Here is a 23,962-nt window from a genome sequence, read left to right as displayed (position 1 = left end):
TTAAATATAAATTTTGTAAGTTACCTTGTTTTGATCCCTTTTATTAGATACTATCTTTGAAATAATTTCCCCCAATTTTATTTCTGGAATAAGCGCTATATTATATAGCAAAAAATTATAAAGCATGATTTATTATCAATTAATTTGGCGAATATCAAATAATTGAATTGAAAAACCCTGTGATTATTATTTTCCCATCTTCATAACAGTACGATACAGTTATGAATTGAAATATTTTATCTTCATTTATATTTTTATTAATTTTTAATTTACTGGGTTGCGCTGTCTCAAAAATTTGTGTCAATTCAGAGGAATCCAAATAATATTTTTAGATTTTTTTAAATCCGAAAAATTACGCGTTTTTTACCGTTTGTGCGCGAAAAAGTACTCTTCGGTCATTTAAATATATAATCATATATTATATGTTTATTTATTTACTTTTATTCTCTGAATATGTACATATAAATATTTAAATTTAGCCAAATGTTGCAATATATATGCATTTTATGGATGAATAAAGAAAAAAAACAACGAAAAGAAAGTTTGAACGTTTTAATTTGACCATTTCAATTTGGTAATCGCTCCTAGAAAACATACCCAAACATATAAATAATGGCTTTGATACTTGAACTCGCATATTTAAATCGAGTCTAGTTGTTTCAGAGCCCCAAACGCGTATATGTTCGTAGCAGAAAGTCTTATTTCTAAGTAGACAGACCTACCAATTTTTTCTGTAGACTTTGCAGCCAGGTATAATTAATTATCTGTTTCTAATACAATAATTCCTAAGTATGGGAAGAGTTTAAAACTTAAATCACTTAACCTGAAGGCTTTAGGTCGAATATTTGGATCACTAATTCATAGTCAATGCCTAAATACTTTCAAACTCTAGGAATTTTTAATTTTAAGTTTATTAAAAAACGGTAATATACATTATTAAAGTATACAGCACAAAAATTGACATAGCATGCAAAATATTTAAGATAGCAGGGTCTATTTAAAATATACTCGATCAAATCTAACTATGTAGAACTTAATTTTGACGTAAATAATAATATAAATGCTTGAATTTTTAAAAACATCATACCAAAGATAATTCAGAAATATAAGACATCAGGATTTAGGAAAAAACTTGAACTAATAGACCTTGAAGAGAGAAGAGGCATTGAAGAAGATACAAGAAAAGAGGATATAGCTGCGATTATAGATATGATGTGTTCATAAGAAATCAATAACGCTACTCTTGAAGATAATATCTATAATTAGCCCATAAATAAAAGCTATTTGTTTTAATAAAATACAAGAATAAGTTTAAAAAAATGCTGAGCTGTATTAAGTAATTTTTGTGTTGAAGGCTATCAAATTTTCATATAAAAACAAATAAATTGGTTGAAAAAAATCTAAAATTTATGATTAGTCAAATATTCATACAAGAAAATACAGCGCAATAGACCTAAAGTAGTTCACAGGAAAATATATAATACATTTACTATTATTTGTTAAGATACATTTTGGTTTTTTTTTAATCAAGGATTTATTCAAATTATATGGCAATAGAGGGATATTTTAAAGATTATTTACAACTATTTGATGAGAAAAAATTAGAAACAATGTTAATGAAAGCATATTATACTTTTTTCTGAGCATCGAGTCTAAAAATACACTTATGTTTATTATTTAATAGCTATTTATTTTTATTCATTTAAAAATTTTATAGATTCGATGCAACTGTTAATATATGCCAATTCTCTTAGAGGTTTCTAAATTATTTACTTTCTTTAAAGTAGAGCCATTTAATAAGTAAAATCTTTGCTATAATTAATGGTGATGTTAATTATTTTTTGAAATATTATGTGTATAAAATAACTTCTAACCATCTTAAATAGCCAAAACAAACACAGTAGCTATTATTAATATTTAAATATGATTTAGAGTTTACTAAGTAAGTAATTTAAAATTTTGAATTTAAGATTAAATTTAGTACCCTGTTCATGAAAAGAATTACAGGCGGCCAAACAGAAATCCGTTCCTCAATAAATCCAACAAACTCGTCACGAATGTCGATTTCAAGAGTTGAAGACACGCCAAGGAGAGATCCAAAAACTATACGAGATAAACAAAATATGTACTCATCATCAGTAATTCTCGATGAATTTTTAAAAAACAACAATTATCCTGGTAAGCTACCGAGTTTACTTCTGAGTACATTTCCATCCGCAAAAGAGGTCCAAGAAATCTTTAAATTTCTTTTCTCTTTTATTGACACATCTTTTTCATTTACAAATCGACAAGAAGATGAAATTATTAGTATTTTGAAATTACTCAAATATCCGTATATAAGTGAAGTGAAAAAAGGTCAGCTGATTGCCAACACGCCACATACATGGCCAGTAATATTGTCGGCTCTTCATTGGCTTGTTGAGCTAGTGGAATATATGAAAGGGGCTAGCGAAAAGCTGGATGCAAAAAAAAATGATTCGGATATAATCAATTCAATGTTTTATGATTTTGTGTGCAAAGGATATATTAATTTTCTCAATAATAAAGATGATTCGGTTCTTGAAGGGGAGTTTATAAATAATGTGGCTATTCTTACAGAAAAGAAATATGGAAATTCAGATGAAAAACTCAGAGAATTGAATTCTTTGGAAGAGAGGATTGTTTCTTTGGAGAATGAAATGAAATCGCCTTATTCGGATCTTACTCGGCATGAAAACAGCAAATTTGATACAAGTATGAATATTAGTAAAATAAATGAAAGTGTTGCTTCTGAAAAGAAAAATGCTAAAGGAATGACCAAGAAGCAGTTTTTAATGGAAAAACTTAGAGAAATGGAACAAGAAGAAAGGAAAATAATGGAAAAAATAAAAAATTATGGGACAAAGGTTCAAAGTTTAGATATTATAACACAAAAACTTAGAGTCGAAACAGAGGAACAAAAAAAAGCCAATATTTCTTTAGAACAAAAAGTTAAGTCTTTAGAAGAACAAGTTAACACACAGAGCATTAAACCAGCAGAATTAGAAGAAATAAACAGAAAGAAAGAGAAATATTACAATGAATTGGAAAATTTAAGGCCTATGAATTTCAGCAAAGGCAACGAATTAAAAGAAGAAGAAAGAAAAAAACTGGTACAAATGGAAGAACTCGATAAACTCATAAACGAAGTTAAAATCATTCTAAAAGAAGATATTCCGTTAAGAATTTTCAAAGAAACGCGAGATAATAAGGAATATTTAAGGGTTGTTGGAGACATAATAGAGCAAAAAAAAATAATAGAAGATCGGATAAATGAAAATAAACACATTATTCTTGAATTAGACGAAGAAATTCACAATTTGGGATTTAAGGGGGATGAAATTATGGAAGAATTAAAAGATGTCAAAGAAAAACAAGAATCAACAGAAAAGGAATTATCTAGGCTTGGTAAATATTATATACAGCAATCGAATCGACTTGAGCAGAACAAGAGAATTCTTTCAATTCAGCTGGAAAGCCTTAAAGATGCTGTAATGAAAGACAAAAATGAAAGAACTGCGGAGGTTTTTGTTTTAGAAAATGACATAGAAAAAATGAAAATCAATTTGGAAAGTTTAGCAAAAAATTATGAAACCGAAAGAAACCAGGTTTACAAAATTGCACAGAAATTGAAGTTTGAACTTGAAAGGATTGTTGGAGATATTAGTGTAGAGATAAAAGATTTTGATTTCCTTGGCCTGAATAATACTAACATTCAGTAAAAGCAAATTTAAACCATCATAACTTAATTAAAAAAATATTATGTAATCAATTAGCTTAAAACCTCGTTAAAAAAATGAAATCAAATGACAAATTGTGCATATGAAGCGATGTAAAATTCTTAAAATCACACTTCTACTACAAAATTTACATAAAACAGGAATCTGACACAATTATCAGAATTATTCATTAAAATATAGTATAAAAAAATGGGTAAAACAGGAGATTCAGAAGTAGAGCACTACAAAGACAAACCATGCGAAACTGCGGCTGTGACCGAGCAAAAAGATGTGGTATCATTGGAATATGTACAAAACTTCTTAAAAAAATTAACAAGACATTTACGTTAGAATCGATCTTCACGTCAACAGAATCTTCTTTGGATGAATGGGTTCAAGATGCTTATGCAGCAATACTAACAAGATACTTGAACTCATCTCATTTGAGAGAAGAAAAGTAGTTGATGAAGATAGATCAGAGGAAGGTGTCAAAATGTGCTTCAAGGGGTTTTGCAATATTCCCAATGCGCTGGCTACGTCTCAATAGATGGAATTGATAAAAAGAAACTTAACCCATAAATAAAAAATATTATAGATATAATACATAAAAACACGAATTTTATATGTTAAAACGTGCTTTTAATATGATATTTTGTAAAATAAATAGAGAATGCACTTATATCTGATATAATCTACGAACAAAATTAATTTGATGTTCCAAAATAATCTTAAAACCATACTTTATTCGATAAGATTGACGTAAAAATAAATTTGATATAAAAATCAAATACTTCAGTAATCCAACCTTTATAAATAGAATGTAAAGGGGGGGTGAATTTGATCGCAAACCCAAAAATACCCTTGATACAATACCTTATCTAGATAAAATTTAGTTAAAGATAGCAACATTTCTTTGATTTTTAGCAGTAGAACCCGAAATCATAATTAAATAAAATTTCAGAAACATCTGATAGATAAAATACAAAATAATAGTTATTATAACTATCTATTTTTTCTATGCTAAATCATTTCATAAAATATCTCTTTTATGGTCCATATTATATAAATTTCTATTTACGGTTGGTTCAATATGTTCGAATAATATCTTTTTGATATTAAATATACTTCGAACTAAAGAAAATAAAATCGATTTCTTTTAGAATTTTTGGGCTTTTATACTGGGTATATATATCTAGATCATTATTATGAGAATAGTGCCACTACCAAGATTACTTTATGTTCAAATGACATAAATTTATAATATTCGGCAAAGTAATTATATTTGCAAGGTGCCCATCATTTTGTATGTTTCCTATGAAGAAAATTTGACACATTTGTTTGACCTTCTATATAAAGCGCCTGACTGTGTTAGATATAAAACTTCAAGAGAACCCATTTTTGCCACCCCAAAAACCATTATATTTATATCAGGAAAAATATAATAATAGATTATCGATAAAGGTCAAAACTATGTACCTCTAAATGATAAAAATATCCGGCTTAAAAAAAATAAATTTAAAACCTTAAGCATTTCAAATTAATACTAGAAATGCAGTCTTGAGCAACAAAGATCAGGTTTATACAAATCATACTTGAGATTTCACAGCATAAGACCATTCAAAAATTATAATTTTTAACTAAAAATATACGAAAAAACAAAATGAACTAATATTAACTTAAAATAATGTTGTAAAGCCATCTAAAAAAATTTGGAATCAGAAACAAAGGTTTACTTGAATTTTTTTGCTAATTTTGTGCGACATGTTATATAAAAATAATTAAATTCCCATGATCAATTTTATCAAATTATTATAAATAACCATTGAATTTAAGTAGGGCCATTATTTGATATTTTCATGATCTATATTATTTCTGTAAATTAAAACCAGATTTAAGACCTTAATTATAAGTTATTCCGTTTATTAGAGCCGGATTTGTGTCGAATGTCATTTCTACGAAGTAAATAAAATTATTTGTCAACGTAAGACATCATGGTTCTTGATAATTAAGAACATTTTTTTTTGAATTTGACGATTACCCTAATTTATGTATAAATACATACAGCTAAGAAAATCTTAGAATGCAATGAAGGTTAAATTATCTTCAAATGCACAGAAATTGTAGCTAAAATATGTAGTTTTAGTAAAGCACTTGAACACGGGATAGCTAAACATTTGCAAATGTTGGTTTATTTTTTGTTTTCTGTAAATCCCAGGAAGCTTAGAAGCCTGGAAAGCGATGGATAATTTGAAATATGTATTTTTATTTTTTGGTATACACTTTGCTAACAATAGTCATAAAATGATCAACTTAAAATTGATTGATTATAATATCTGGAAGTCTTTAAGAGATATGTGCCTGAAAAGCCGCCAAAAATAATTCAGCATAAAAATAGGAAGAATCTGATAAATACTCTATATTTTTCATAAACTAAAAGAAAAAAAAGACAACTAACGGAATATAAAAATTGAGGATAGCCGAAATATAAACTTATTTTTGTAAAGATAGTTGTATATAGTAATATTGTTGCAAAGATATATTTTACGTCGCCCCTTTTCTTATGTTTATTTTTTAAATCTAACAGACTAGTAAGACGATGAAAAAACAAGCAACAAATGAAAATTATTGTCTTTAAAATCATTTAGAACGTTCATTAGATGTCATAGGTGTATAATTCTGTAAATATTTGGTGATGTATAAATTAAAACATATCGGTAAACATAAAGATTATATATTATATCTAGATCTTCTAAAGAAAAATGAGATCAATAAAGATATAAAAAGATGTCATATTCTGGGGTAAAATAAGGAAAAAGGTGTTTTCATAAGAATTCATGCTTAATGTAAGAGAAAAATAGGAAGTAAGACAATGAATTTTTTTGGTAAAAACTTGTGTTTAAAATTAAAATAATTCTAATAGATATATAAATATAAATTTTTAAAAAAGTATTTTTTTATTTATTCTATAATTATATATCATTTAAATTAACAATATGACCCAAAAAAATGAACACATCTATCTGATTTACATCCAAAGATAAAACTAAAAATATTTTGTGTGCTATGAAATTCTCCTCAGATTTTGCGCATCGTAAATAATTTTGCTTCGATAATTAGTGATATTTGAAATTTTTATTTCCTGTGTAATTCTTGTTTTTGCTCTTGAACTTGAAGATATGTTTAAAATATTCTAGAAAAGGATCAAAAACTTTTTAACGAATATTTCTTGCCTCTTAAACTAGCACAAAATACAAAATCCAAACAATATAAGATCAATAATTTTTATCATGATAGAATGAATTTTATAATTATAGCTTCAATGTTCTATGCACATATTCGAATTATAATGATGCCTTCTTTATAAATAGATCGTTCAACCGACATATTTTATCTTATTTGTTCTTTTATATAAATGTTTAAAAAATGATTCATGATTTATTTTTACTGTAATTTTTTTCATTAATATTCTATTAGTTCAGACTTTTTATTATGCAATTTTAGTAACATTATAAATATGTTTCCTATTAGCCCATTTTTGTGAAAAATTTCATAATTTTTCTACGAATTTATAATACTATTAATATTTATTTATCACGAAAAGATTTTTTTTTGAAAATTAACAGTTTTTTTTGCAAAAAATCTTATTTTATATATAAAATAGAAACTACGGCGTATTAAAGGGGCATTAAAATGTAAAATTATTAATTATAATGAGCTGATACAGAATTAAGGGAAATATAATTACAATGAAAAAAACATTACTGTATTTTTTATATTCTATCGTAAGGGATTTTATATAAATAGAAAAAAACCTTAAAAGTATGATATTTGTGATATAATTGAAGTTTAAGCCTAAAGAAATTATAAAAAACAAACATAAAAACGTTCCTAATAATAAAAATAGGTATGAATTTTATATCTAATGGTAAGTCAGAATGTAAGTGATTCAAAAGAGGCATTTTTTTATAGTATTCCTAGGTTATTTTATATAACAATAAAATTTTAGACGGACAAAAAGTGAGATGTGCTAACAATCAGAAGCATTTTTTTATCGATAAAACGCTGTTTTTATGAATATATTAATTAGAAAAAAATTTAATTATACACATATATAAATATATGGTTTTTAATTTACAGGAAATCGGCATACTACCACGCGTAAAATATCCGAATGCGGTAAACCGATAAAAATACATAAATTAATTTTCACCAACATACTATAATCTTGATTAGCCATGTAAGAACCACAAATACATTTTTCTTTTATTATACGCTTATCTTATAATTTTTTTTCCTGGATTTTACTATTTTTTGTGATTGTTTAATTTCCTTATTCTTAAATTTTCTTCATTTTGAACACTTTTCCTATTGTTTACTTTCAAATATATTTCTATTACTTTATAGTCTATTTGTGAATTTTAGATAATTGTTTCCCTTCTTTTTGTATGCTTCCAATGATGTACAACTATTTGATGTATGTAAAGTATCATTGTACCTGTCGTCACGCATTTCAGCTTCTCTTCTAAATTATACACTATCGTTTATAGCTTGACTCTCACAATGCTCTATAAACCTTTCCTGTATTCATTGATCTAGTAGGATTTAGCCTCATTGCGATGATGATCGATCCCTTTTTAGGCAAAATTTTATTATAATAGATAATAAGCCCAATTATATGATCTGTTTTTACCATTTCAGGTCGTTATATACTAATGATCGCTTTTTTATGCATTTATTTATCAGATTTTTACTTTAAACGACATTAGCGAATAATAATCTCATGAACTAGTCGATTATAATCGTTAATGATATTTTTTGATCTATTAAAAATATATCAACTGCTAAAATTCTCAATTTTTTATATGTTTCAACGTATTGTGCTGGTTTTCATCTTTTTTTATCAACTATAATAGACCGCTCCGATCTCTAGTGTATTTTTGATCCCAAGCCAAGAATATAAATTTCTTAATTTATGGTAAGTATTGGTAAACATTGGTGCCCATTTCTGTATAGATTTTTTACCAAATTTGCACTTTCATTTATTTTTTATTTGATAAATTTAATCTTCCAATACTTTTCGGGGTCCACATCTTCATTTTACCACAAATGTTCTTTCTAGATTTTTATTTAAGAGTTTTTTAACTTTAACATCCTTGTATTTAATTTTATTCATCCTGCATAAAACATACACCCTCTGAAATTTATAGGGATCATTATATTCTATTATGAATCAAAATTTGCAATTCTTACAATCCACCTCTTTATTCTCTTGTTTTTATTTTTGGTCTGCTTTTTATATGCCCCATTATCTTATGATATGTTATTAAACATAATCTATTTTCTCCTAATTCACGCTAAAACTCGATTCTTGCTCAAAAAACGCAAGCATTTTTGTTATGAAATCCCATATCATGTTTTAGGGTTGTAAGTATTTTAATCGGCATTTCGATCGGTCTTATTTCTTTTCCAACAACTTGTGTAAGAAATACACCAATTTCAATTTAGATACCCCTGTTTTAAGACAAAGTAAATCTTCTTAACCAGTTAAATACAACTTTCTTATATTTATAATTTTTGATTTATCCTTAAAATTCTTTGTAAATTTTCTGGTTGATTTTACATCTTTTGTACTTTCTTCTAAATTTTTTTCAAATACATCGATAATTTGGAAAAATACCGTATAAATATTCTAAACATTTTCAAAGTCCAAGAAACTTTCTTACCTGTTTTTATTTCAGCTTTGTATATTTTGAACACTTTCTTTCCCTTGTTCGCTATAATTTCTTCATCATTTATTATTACACCTTAAATCTTTACTTCGGGTTTCGCTAACCGAATATATTGTCTTTGACTTTAAAAAAATATTTTTTATAATTTAAAACCTTATGCATTAAACGTCGATGTTTCTTTATTGTTTATGAATACAAAATTATATTATATAGTAATATAAACTCGACACCTTGCACTCTAATTATATCAAAAATCGTTGAATTACTCTTATAAAGATATTTTGTAGATTTTTAAACCCCAATAATTTGGAGTTCCAGATATACAATATGCTAAAAAATTCGAACTCCTTTCTATTTTGGTATTTTTTTTCTGTTTGTATACATTGAATGCTTCTTTTATATATATTTCACATTTAGTTTTTCAAAAACTTAGATTGAGTTCTTCAACTTCACACAAATATTTCCATCATTATTGTTTTTCAAGGTTGTAAATATATTGTATAGTCCTTTCTCTCAGTTCTTTAGAAATATTCAGTCATTTTATATTTACAGAAAAGCCTCTCTTTGTTTTGACTTTGCACTTTCAACACTAAAAAACCGAAATTTTCATTAGAGCTAAATAATTTTATATATTTTGCCTTGCGATTGTTATAAATTAAATTCACTTATATGGTGTTATCTGTCTAGTTTAAAAATTAATGTTTGTTAAATATTAGAATGCCGTTTTTTCCTTTCTCTTCTTGAACCTACGAATATGACCAGAATTCTTACATTAGCAATATTTTTTTCCCTGCACTCCAGCCTTCTTGTTTTATTTTTAGTTTGATACTTCAATAGCTCTTTAAACTTCAGAAGTTCTTTTAAAGAATCCACAATTTCTCTCCCTTTACCAAAAGGTTCGATAAAAATATATGGTCTATTAGCTTCCTATTAACCGATTTTCGAATTATCTTATGTGTTACAATCACTTTCTTAGATTCATTCAATGCTTTTGTCTAACACAAATGTGAAAAATAAAAGTATTCCACTACTTATAGTTCTATTTCGCTTTAGAATATATTTGAATCTTCTAGTGTTATAGTAGTTTGTCTCTTGCAGATTTCCCCTTATCTATTTTTTTCTGTCGTCACCATATGATGATAATTATAGGTTCGGCATATTTCCATATATAAATAAAAAATATTTATAACGGGGAATACTTATTCATTATCTTTTTGGTTTTTTTTTCAGCACAAATTTATTGATCTCTCGTGTGAACAGCATAATAATATTTTCGCTATTTTCTCCTCTTTGAAGTCTTCTTCAACACTCTTCTCCGTTAAAGACTTATTAATTCAACGGTTTTTATCAATCCCAAGGTTTGTTTATATGACTCAATCTGGTCATTTAGCTATAAACAACAAAATATGTTAATTATAAAAAAAACCAATTGTGTGCAAAAAAATCAATTAAAACCCGCATATTCACAATAACCTTTTAAAATATGCCAATGCCGTGCAATTTAGTATAATATAATATAGAACAATAAAGATCCTTATTGATCGCAAAACCAACCCGAACGCACAGTAACAAAAATAATATTTTTAAATATGATTCTTGTGTTTTAATTTTCTTTTAATATAGATTTTTATCAATATAAACCATTTCTAAAGCAAAAAAACGACTTAAATGTATAGAATCGAAGATTGTTATTGAATAATGTTTTTTTAGCTGCGTAATTTGCATTTAATATATTATTAAGGAATAGTTATCGTTATTGTTCCACAAAAACAATCAGAATACGCAAAATCCTTTACTATTACTTTAAAACATCTTTATACTGTTTAATTTTTCAGTTCAAAAATATTGTTTAAGACTTCAAAAATGACGTATAAAATTTTCTTTTATTAAAGAAACGTAATTTGTAAAATTCATTCATATAATAAAAATAAATAAACTAATTACTGCATAAATTTATTTTCCCTTTTCAAAAAAAAAGATGATATTTAAAACTTTATAATTTAAAATAAAACAGATTATTTTTACAGAATAGTAAAAAAAAACCATAAAATATTGGGTTTGATATAATATATACTATCTGTGCAATTTTTAAAACAAATTGTGAGAGATATTTGTTTAGATACAGATATAATATCATTTTTTTCTACCTTATTTCAATAAAAAAAATACATTTTTTGAAGATAAAACACTGAAATAATTCATCAACAATATTTTATTCTCTTTTTCTAGCAGAAAATTATATAATTCAATTTTATACTACTTACAATTATCTTTTTTTAAGTAATATAATAAGATATTTGTAATTTCGGATAATTTTACCTCTTTTTTTTCAAAAAAAATTACACAAACTTTTTTATATGCTTTCCACCCGTAAGTAAATTTTATTTAATCCATTATAAAATATTAGAAATGAAGCTTTAATGGTTTCTGTAAATCTTTAATTGCATCTTTCTGAAATAAATACTAGACTTCGTAAAATCACGCACCGAACACCATTAAATATGTGCTCTTCTATTATCAATTTATTCTAGTTTTATCACGTGATTTCAATAACATTTTTAGCATTCTAATATATCTTCAGTGAACTTAATTCACATTTATTATCTCCATATATACACCGTCCCACAAATTACCCTTTAATGTAATTATTCCCATTATTGGCGTTTTTAAAATATATAAATAAAATAATTCAAATGAAATTTAAAGATTAATTATAAAAGTTAAAACATTTTATGATTAAATTATCTGTTAAAATAGTTACTTGTTATTTTTTCTGTTTTTTTAGGGTGTTCATATTAATTTGTATAAAGTATTTTCAGAATTATATTTTCGACTTTATGATATATTTACTTTTCAGATAAAAGTGAATGCTGAATTTTCAAAAATAAAATACATTAATACTCATTACTTTGTATTATTAAGACTATTTTCTCGTGATTATTTAGGTTGATGTCCGTATTTAATGTGGCATTTTTGGGTCATCTTTTAGTTTTTATACCCTTATTTTTAATGTCGAAAATACTTCGAAAAATTAACCTGTCTCATAGATTAATTCCACGCTAGACTTGAAGAGATGCTCGCTCGACACATTTTTTGGTTTTTTTACGTAAGTTTTAACTTTTCGCCATCTCTAAAATACATTAAGTGCACTTCGCGAATGTGCATAACACAAACTTTGTCTTTCGCAGTGTGGCACTAAATAAATAACAATTACCAATCAAAGAAACATTATTATATATTTATTTATATTTATGAAGTTTTTATATTGAAAAATTGTATATTATAAAAGTATCTCAAGGCACCGCACATCTTCTGTGACATAATCTTAAAACCTAATTATTGTATAATATTATGACTCGGCTTAAAAAAATTAGTAGGGCATAAATCTTCTTTTAAATTGACAAATGACAATTGTGAGAACTTAAAATACCACAGAGGAACAGTGTAGAGGGGGTTAGGGCATTCAATATGGTTGAACGTACCGAATCTTGTCGCGTTCGATACTTTTTGGTAAAAAATCGCACTTCATAAACGCTTCAAAGCCTTATTTAATGTTATTTTTGCGAGGAAGTATAATATTTTCTGATAGGTGGGGTTGTTCTTCTGGAATAACTAAACTTGGCCTTTTGCCTTTGACATTGTGTAGTAAACCATTTTACGCTTTGTTGATCCAGATAGCAGGACACATACGAATACAATCGAGGTAAATTGTTCCAGGCTAAAGTCGATGTCTCATAAGATATCGAATAAGAAATGAATGAAACATTTTTTAGCTTCAAAACGGAATTGTGAAATCATAAAATCCCCTTTTTGGGTTATAATGAAAATTAAGTTTAAAAAATTAATAAAAAATCCATTTTTTATTAATTTTTTTGGGAATTATATTGTTACAATGTCTTATTAAGAAATTAGCGTTTTATTAAATTCTTTTATTCATTTTTTGACCAAAATAATTGGGGAATGAAAAATAAAGTATTGGCGAAAATACGTGATTTGAAACGTACCAGCTCCGATAATTTATGCTCTAAGTATCACAAAAATAAAAGGCTGGAAAAAACACAAAATATTAAGGTATATATGGTGGGCATAAAATCTATTTCTTGGGTAATTCTGTGTTTCCACTTATCTGTATTTAATAAATAAAACCTTTGAATATAATTCAAAATGTAAGTCTTTATAGAATTTTCTTTTACATGACTAAAAGGAGATCATTATGAATTCGCAGTATCAGCATTACAATATAATACTTTATTGAACTATACAAGTTATTATTATTAATAAAAATATTGTATTTTATATTTAACATATAAATAGCTTTAAAAAATGACAAAAATAATTTTTCGGGTTCTGTAATGATGAAATAAGTGTATTTTGCATAAAATATATATAGCTCTATAAAATGAAAATGTAATTATTATGAATAATCATGCTAAAAATATTTTATATTTAACATATAATCAGCTTTATGAAATGACAAAAATAATTCTTTGCGTTCTGTAATGACAAAAAAAGCATATTTTATGTTTATTTTTATAGCTTTATTCGACCACACAAACAATATTTTTAGATTATTAATGTTAAAAAGAATATTTTTTTCGTTCTTAGTATGTATAAGAATTCATCAATAAAAAATAAAACACATATTTTATACATGATAACTATTTATATAGAAATGCCTAATGTGATGATAACTTATAAATTTGATTCGCCTAGAATTCGAATTAAATGTCAAGATTCCCAAAAATAATAATAATTTATATATATGTATTATTAGTTACCAACACCAACTAGAACCATCCATTAAATATTAAAAGGAGAAAACATATATATAAATAAACAAAAACCCAAATTATATATGAGTGAAAACTGTTCAAATATTGAGCGTTATTTTGGAGAAGAGAAGATAGATGGTGATAAATTAAAAGTATCTTTTAACGTTCCACCAAGAACACAAAAAAATGAAATAAATTTAAAGATTTCGAAAAATTCATATCTTATTGAATTTGATAAAGGCGAAAGCAGAAAAGAAGACGGGTGGGTTTATCATAGCACGAGTACTGGTCATTTTATGAAGTCATACCCGTTTGAAATAAAAAACCCCAAAGCAAATTTAACAAATGGTTTGCTAGTTCTGTCTTTTGAAAAGGGTGAGCCTGTTAAAGAAACGCATGATTCCTTGGAAATAGAGTAAAAAAAAGTTAATAAAGGAAAGTTAATGGACTTTATATTTCTTATTAATACAAAATCATACACTTTAATTATTTATTAAAACGCCTTTTCTTTTAAAAAATAAAAATCAAAACTTGGCGTCATTTATTTTAAATCATAAGTTTATTTTCTTTTTTCATATAAAAATCTTAATTTCTGAGTGGCCTGTTCGAAATGCTTAAATTCCAAGTTATTTATATTAGAGTCCATGCTTTCTTGAATGAATAAAGTTGATGCTTCTTTGACAATTCCATAAATATCAGCACCACTAAAACCACTTGTCTTCAAATCATCAAAATTTATACCATTTAAAAGTAAATTTTTAGTATATTTTTCAAATATTTTTTTTCTTTCTTCAAAATCAGGGAGGGGTACTTCAATTATTTTATCAAATCTACCGGGGCGTAAAAAAGCACCATCAATATTTTCAATCCTATTTGTTGCTCCAATGATAAAAACGTCTCCTCTTTCTTCAAAACCGTCCATTAAAGTCAGAATTTGATTTACAATTCTGTCATTATAATCAGTAGTGCCTCTTTTATTACACAAAGAATCTATTTCATCAAAAAATATGATGCATGGTTGTAGCTGCTTTGCTCTATCAAAAAGATCACGAAGCTCTTTTTCTGTATCGCCAACAAACTTACTAATCAACTCGGGTCCTTTTATTGATATAAAATTATTATGTGCCATGCTTGCCACTGCTTTGGCTATTATGGTCTTTCCACAGCCAGGTGGTCCAAATAAAAGAATACCGCTTGGTCTTTTGACGCCCATAGCTCTGTATTTTTCTGAATGAAGAGATGGTAAAATTATAGTATTAAATAACTCTTTCTTTACATTTTCGAGGCCCCCGATTTCATCGAAAGAAATAGAGCCAGTAATTACATTCTTTTCCTTTAAAACTTCGTTATAATGGAGTTCTGAGAGTGTTTCATTTCTTATTATTGATTTTGTCACTGCCTTTCTATTGATAATGGAAAGATCAGAGGGACTTAGTCCGGGCGTATTTTTCGCGACTTCTTTTAAAAAATCCAATTCTACTTGTTCTATGTCCGCAGTATCTAAAATACCGATTAAGTATTTTTTAGAAATATACAATAGTATCTCGTATCTTTCCCTTTCATTTGGTACAGATAACTTTATTTCATTTTCGAAACAACCGTATTTCCTAAGCCGAGAATCTATATCCGAAATAATTTCACCAATAATAAAAACATCATTAATTTCTTGAAGATACTGACACAGATCTATAATAACATTCGTATCTTCAAGTGCTTCCAGATCAGAAATATGTATTAAAGCTTTTTTAAATATCTTAGATTTCTCTACACCCTCTTTTAAGTCTTGTGCTTTAATATCTATAATCACATATCCATTTTCTTTGCAAACTGATTTAATTAAAAACGTTTTTCCACTTCCCGTGGCTCCTTTGATTAACAATTTATTTGAAAGATTCGTATTCTTATTTTGTATTGGAAATATAAAGAAATCATGAATAGCATTTCTTATGCTGTTCATTCCCGGAATATCAGAATAATTTGGTATGTCAGAAATGTTTTGTCTCGAGAGTGTGGATTGTGCAATTAAATTATCTTTGAGCGCGGATTGTGGATTTCTCTTGACTACCTTTCTTTTCTCTGAATACATTTGGGGCATATTTTAAGCAATGTCTTTAAAAGTAGATATAACTCTTTCAAATGGAAAATTATTTAAGCATGAATAGAAGTTAAAATAAACTGTTAAAACATATTATTATTTTACCATAAAAATATCATAGGAAATAAAATAAACAATATTATATTGAATTCAATACATCTTCGCTAATTTATTATCTATATTTTAATCAAATTAAAAATAGCATAAAATGAAATTGTTTTATAAATAAACAACATATTTTAGCTAGTTTAACATCAATATTTCTATTAAATGAAAAATACCATAATTTAAAACAATATAAAATAAAAACCCCAGTTTTTCCTATTTCAACACTTATATTTTGTTATCCAATCAAGAAGTATAACATAAGATAATATTGAGTTACAATCAGAAAATGTATTTGCTATAATGAAATTATTTATAAGAAAAATAATATTTCGTCACTGTTAAATAAAAAAAATTGCACCAATATAAGGACAAAAGGTATTTATAACCTTATAGATTCTCATTATTCAAACCTTGGTAAAATCATAATAAAGAAGTATATAGAGTGATCTTTTTTTATTTGTCCCACTATATATAAATCATAAATTTAGATGCTATAATTAAAAAGAAGCCAATGACAAACAAAAAAAATTAAACAATGAATTACTAATTCCATGAAAAATACAATGGTCGGACTCACCAACTTTATTCATTTAGTTTATTGAAGTATTTAACAACCCAGAAATATTTCTAGCTTGTATTTTTTTTTCAACAAAATACTTTAAATTGTTGATACCCAATTTTACAAGAATTCAAGAGACTTGGCTGACTTTTTCTTGTTTTTAAATCACATAAATCATACTACCACTAAATTTTGACGTTAAGCATGGTAATTTTTAGCATTCATGCTTCACAAAAATCAATATATAAAGGTCTTTAAAAGCTTGGAATTTTCGCTGGCATCACATACTTATTATGGTCAAATACATTTTTTTTCTATATAACAATTATAATTTCTGTAAAAATACAACAAAAGGTTTTCAGCTTGAGAAAACTAAATTATCACGACTCTTTTATACGTAAAACATTCTTTTATTTTCTAAAAACATGAATGATTGTTTTTTTATGAAGCATGGGTAATAATTATAATATACACAGAAATAATAATAAAATCGAAAATGTAATTTTTATAAAATTATCCTAGAAATAATCATAATTTACACAACATAAACTTTAAAATACATTAAAAAAATAACCCTAAGCGTAAAGATTATTTTATAATTTCATGGGAAATATGATTACGCTGATTGAAATAGGTATAACTGGCCTTGATAACTTGACTGAAGTTTGGAATGAAAAATATAGGAAGTATGACATCTTGGTGAATGAACTTGGTTTAATTTACAAATGTAAAACAATAATAATACCATATGTGATGACTTGTGATGGTGGGTCACAAAATATCATAAAAAATATGTTAAGGAGTTAAAAATTCCGGACGAAGTAGAAGCATACATGCAAGCTCTCACACTCCGCAAGACACTTGAACTCATCTCATTTGAGAGAAGAAGAGCAGTTGATGAAGATAGATCAGAGGAAGGTGTCAAAAGATGCAATAAGGAGTTGTGCAATATTACCAACACGCTAAACACGTCTAAATAGATAAAATCGATAAAAAGAAAATTAACCCATAAATAAATAAAATATAATTTCATGGGAGATCGTAAAATAAAACATGTTTTTTCTAGATCACATCAGGTTTTTTTTGAACATTATAAACTACTAAGTTATTCGAGTAAGAAATAAACAAAACCCATCTGGAGTTCTACTATTTACAAAAGGATAATTCGTATATACTTAATATAATAAACCATGTACAACATTTTTATGGGTAAAATTTTAGATGAATAAAAATCTTATATAATCTAAAATTTATTTTTTGATATATTAAGAGGAACAAAGATCTAAAGAATTATTTCTTTCAATAATATTTAGAGCAAAATATGATAAAATACCTAAAATATTTGTCGGTAGTAACCCTTAAAAAATATATTAAATAAATTTACAGTTTAAAAATCACAAAATTTTTGAAATTTCAAGGTTGTTGTCTGTTATTGATGGGTTTTTGAAATAAGAAATGCAATTACAAAGATTCGTTTATATGATTTTACAAATATTCCATCCTACTTACTGCACGTAATGTAGAAGATAATTATTTCATATAAAATATTATTAAAATTATTTTTTACTTAAATTAAACAGAAAATTCATCAAATTTCCTACATACACCATTCAAATTAGCATGAAACTCACAAATATATACCAAATGGTATTTATCTGTGTCTAAATGATCAAATTAAGAATGTATTGCTGAATTTTATGGCTCAAAAAATAATAAACATGTAAAAATTTATCTAGATTTGATTTATTGGGGCCCTTTAGGATTTTTTAATTTGTAAAAATGCAAAGATTGCTCTGTTAACTTTTTTTTATATATTATAATTATTAAAAATATATTTATAGACAAAATAGCCCGAATTATTCAAACCTTTTTTTTTTAATTCCCGAGTATATCAAATATGATTTATTATTTCCTCCCCGATCAAGTTAAATATTTTTTTGTTGATCAATAGATTTATATTTTCAAGGGAAAATCATTGTAATATAGTATAGTATATAACTTTTATAATTATTATCGTCATTTTCTTTCAAATTCTTAAATATACATCTGCCAATTTTAAGTATGTAATTTTATTGTCTTGATCAATCTATTTTTTTGCTTTAATGCCTCGGTTTATAACTTTTAAAAATAAAAGTTATGTTATTATAAGAATAAAATTTCATATTTTTTCACTCAAAGTATTTATAGTTAAAAGTAATTCAATTTTTTTCTTTAATATATTTTAGCATCTTAACACTGAAGATCTTTACATATTTTACTGCGTTATAAGCAATATATCATAAAAAATATATATTTTGTATAATTTAAGATTGGAACCTAAAATTACATGCGAAATAAAAGTGTGAATAACGCACTTCATTTAATAAATTGTTTTTCGAATTATGCTTTCTATAATGGTATATTCGAGGTCATGAATAAAATAGTTGTGTTTGGATTACAATAAGAACAGGAAATAAAATTAATACAATTCAGCCAATATAAATGGGATTTATTTGATAAAAACAAAATCAATTATGTGAAGATGTGAAATTACATGGCACTATTTATATTACTAGATTGACAAAAACGTTGTAAATAATACGCAAAGGAAGACTACATCTATTAAGTTCCCACATAATCACTGTTTTTATTTAAAAACGATGAATTTAAATCAGAAAAACTTTGCTTGAATATAAAAATTGATAATATACAACAATACGCAATAATTTAAACAAGACGGGTCAATTTTGAACCGAAATACCGTAAATATAATAGATCAACGACATTTTCACAAAAGATTATTTTTTTTTAATATGGTTAAATCTGCTAACTAATTAAATTATCTTATGATTAACCATATTTGAATTCAATTATATTATTTTAGGCAAAAAAACTAGATAAAACAAAGATAGATCTATTGGTTTTCCTAGGTTATTTGTTTTTTAGGGATTCCGCTTTGATATATTAAGATAAATTAATTCTGTGAAGACTATTTAAAGCATATAAATTTGTTTAAACAAATAGTTTAATATAAAAACCTTTACAGTTCTCGATGAACCTTTTAATTACTGTTATTTCCTCTGGATCTTTTTTAAATCTAAATTTTATGTTAAACCATAATTTTGAGCATAAATAAAATCCGAATAAATATCAATTCCAGTGATTACAAGTAATCGAAAAATAAGAAAAATTCCGGTCTCAAATTTCTATCATTGGCTTTCATGCCTCGTTTAAATTAGAAGATATATAAAAAATATATATGAAACTCATAGAAAATGAAGTATGGAATATTAAAGAAGGCGTATAAAAGTGCAGCAGAAGCCATAATATATCTAAAACGTAATATTATAATTTATAAATCAATAAAATATGTTTTTTTGCGGTATAAGTCAGTATTAAATGAGAAAAATAAGAAATGTAGTTGTAAAAAAGCGAATGCAGAGCACGCGCTGCAATAGGAAACCATCTAAACTTTCCAAAGATATGCTAAAAAATGAAGTGGCTTTTTTTTGGCTATATATTTATAAGATGCCAGCTACATCAATATTGAAGGAGTTTAATGTAGTCCAAATACAATTTGTAAATGGGCTAAGAGCATGCAAAATATGTGTGGACTGCAATTAAAACGAGAGAAAAAAATAAAAATACAATCGGGACATCGACTTATAAGCGTATGGGTGATTTAGATTTAGTTAGAATTTTTTTTAAAAAATATACGCAACTAAAGTTTAGAATGAATATACAAAACTATAATGAGCTTCTATGTCAATATACAAATCTGGGACTAATTTTATGTGCAGATGATTGGAAAATCTATATAAAAGTATATAAAAAATCAAAGTTTGATCATAAATTTATCTACCAGGTAATTTTATTAATTATTATGTTACTTGAGTACATAAGATAACTTTTAAGGCCATAATAATAGGTGAAAGTGATAATCATAGTGCGTAATCGAAATCAGAAGGATTTACAAGTTTTCTGCGATATATATAATACATAGAAGACAGAATAAAGGTGATATATGGTTAAAATAATAAACATGTAAAATTTATAACATTTATTCAATTTTTTTTAAGGGAATTTATGCATAAAAAAAAATGCAAAGAACAACTTTAAATTTATAAACAAAAAAAAATTATATCTAGTTTATTAAAGGCAAGAAATAAAAGAAAACGTAAGATTTTTAAACTATTTTTTTTATTTCAAAATTAAATTGTATATTAATTTTAATATTTTGGCCATGTGCAAATAATTTAAATTGCACTTTCATTTTCCGAAGCTGAAAAAATCGAGTTTATTGTTAAATTACATTGTATTATTTAAGCTTTTTGATTTTATACCACTAAATCAGTTATTTAACCATTAATATATATATGATTCTATTATTATATATATGACACACTCAGACATAAATTCTATAGTCATTTGACTATTTAAAATCAATTATTGAATAATAAGCCTTTACCAGATTTAACGATTAAATTCTATATAAATTTAAAATTTTATACAGACCTGCTAGCATTGAACTGTCATTAATATACAAATGCAAGACAAAAATTGTCCCATATGTTATAACATGGGACGGTGTGGTGACACGATATCATAGAAGGTACCTGAAGGAACTAGATGTCACGAACCAGGTTGAGGCATATATTCAAACCTTGGGATCGAGAAAAACCCTTGAATTAATAAGTCTCGAAAGAAGGAGGGGTATTGAAGAAGACTTTGGAGAGGAGAAGATAGCCGAAATTATAAATACACTGTGCGTACAGAGAATCAAGCAAGCTGTGCCTGAGAACAAAAACTCAAATTACGACTATAAATATGGCCGATAAATAAAAAAAAAATTTATACAGAAATTAAGTAAAATATGTGAAAGAGGTATGCACATCGTTTATACATATTAATCTACTTAATTAGGTCAATTAATCATGTCCATAAACATATATACTAAGCTCATAATTTTTTTAATATATATTTTTAACAATATTTAAAATTTTTGATCAAAAAATGTGCGCTTTTCTATTATTTATACGATAATCCCATAAATAGAATTATCAATTTTTAGACCTTATTTTCAAAGAAATAGGTTCTCTATGCGTTAGAGTTAAATAAGATAATTAGTAAAATAACCTGTAGAGGAATATGTCTTCATGTTTATAAAATAAAGTGGTATTTATCGAATATTAGACAACAGAAAAGGTAAAAAAATCAATATCGTGAATATTTAGAAACTATGTTATAAATTGAACCAGATTTATTTTTTAAATATTATTGGAATGTTATCGTCTATAGGCACAAATAGAAAAGCTTAAGTCAAAATAATCTTTGACAAAATTTGAAAATTCAATATATTCAAACTAAATAAAATATTAAATTTTAAAAATTTATATATATTTATATTATAGTAAAAAAGCGGATAATACCAGTGCCATAGGAATATTGTGATGATGAAATAATCTATAACACATTATTAAAGACATATACCTTGTAAGTATATAATTTATAAGATATAGTAAGTTGCTTAGAAAATATAATTAATTACTGAAATAAATAGTAGATCACGTAAGAATATAAGAAATATAAGTATTAGGTGATGATATAAAAATTTCAAACAATAGAATCAAATTCTTTTATGATTGGTTTTTCTTGGTTTAACTCAAATCTGATCAAATAAACGATTGTTTTCAATTATGTACAACTATTACAGTAAAAGTAAAATTAAATATATAAAAAATGTTTCTTCTATATTTGTATGTTTTCTTTGTTTTATTCATGAATTAGGTGAATCAATTTTATAATGCTTACTCATAAAATATAATTCTTAGATATTTTATAGTGTGCTGAGCTATAATTATAATCTTTAAATTTACAAGATAATAGATTCACATTTTTCTGCGTTTTTAATCAAAAATTACCCTTCCCTAAAATCTTTTAATTTGACAATTAATGCCTAATATCAACATAGAATGACTCTTTCCAGATATATTGACCGCATTTAAATGTTATACTTGTGAGTTAGAATTGGATTTAAGATTTGTGAACTCTTTTATACGGCAACCAATTTTGTCCTTATAAATAATTTGATCTAATTGTTAAATTAAGTATTATTTTAAATCAAGTTTAAGTTATTTACCAACAAATAGGCTTTTGTAATATTCAATGCTTATAATTTAATGTAGAGATAGACGATGAGATAAAAGTAAATCAAGAAGATATTCAAAAATCATTGTAAAACATTTATTGATGTTATGTATAATTTAAAATATGAGCTATTTTTTATTTAAATTTTAATAATTGCAAACTTTATCTTTATTAATATATAATATTTATGTGATAATTACATAGCTCCTCCATTGTTATCAATTATAACTATAATAAACTATTATATGTTAGAAATATTTTTTTATAATTATACTTATAAAATTAAAGTCTTTTTTGTAGCTTAGCATTTTTTAATTGGTTTAATGCATTTTTTTTAGAATAGACTGAAATAAAGTAATATTGATCGTGAATTTTATTACCAGTCACGTCTTTTGTACTAGTAGCAGATTACAAATTCTCTAAAAAAATAATATGAGAAAAGCATGCAAAAGTCATATTTTTGTGGGAAAATCAGATGAAATTTAGAATAATTAATTTACCAATATGCAAAAAATCATGTTTAAAACATCCTATTGAATTGAAAGATGCTGAATTTTTTTTTAAATTTATTCTGATTTCGTTTTGAGTTTTCAAATTTTAAAGAAAGGTGCATTTATCAAAAATTCATTCATTTTTATATATTGATCTCTTAATTTTTCTTTTCAACTACAAACAAAAAAACCCATATTATAATATACTGAAATCTTAAAATTTTCTTTAAATATTTGTTTACCACACAGATATATCTTTATAAATATACTTAAATCAAAAATTTGCTTTAAAATATCTAATAAACAATGCATATATCGGACAATATACTGAAATCAAAAAGTTTT

Source organism: Rhyacophila brunnea, unplaced genomic scaffold, assembly GCF_057557595.1.
Source record: "Rhyacophila brunnea isolate RB1 unplaced genomic scaffold, BYU_Rbru_1.0 scaffold_110, whole genome shotgun sequence".
Classification (NCBI taxonomy): domain Eukaryota; kingdom Metazoa; phylum Arthropoda; class Insecta; order Trichoptera; family Rhyacophilidae; genus Rhyacophila; species Rhyacophila brunnea.
This window is presented reverse-complemented; position numbering follows the sequence as displayed.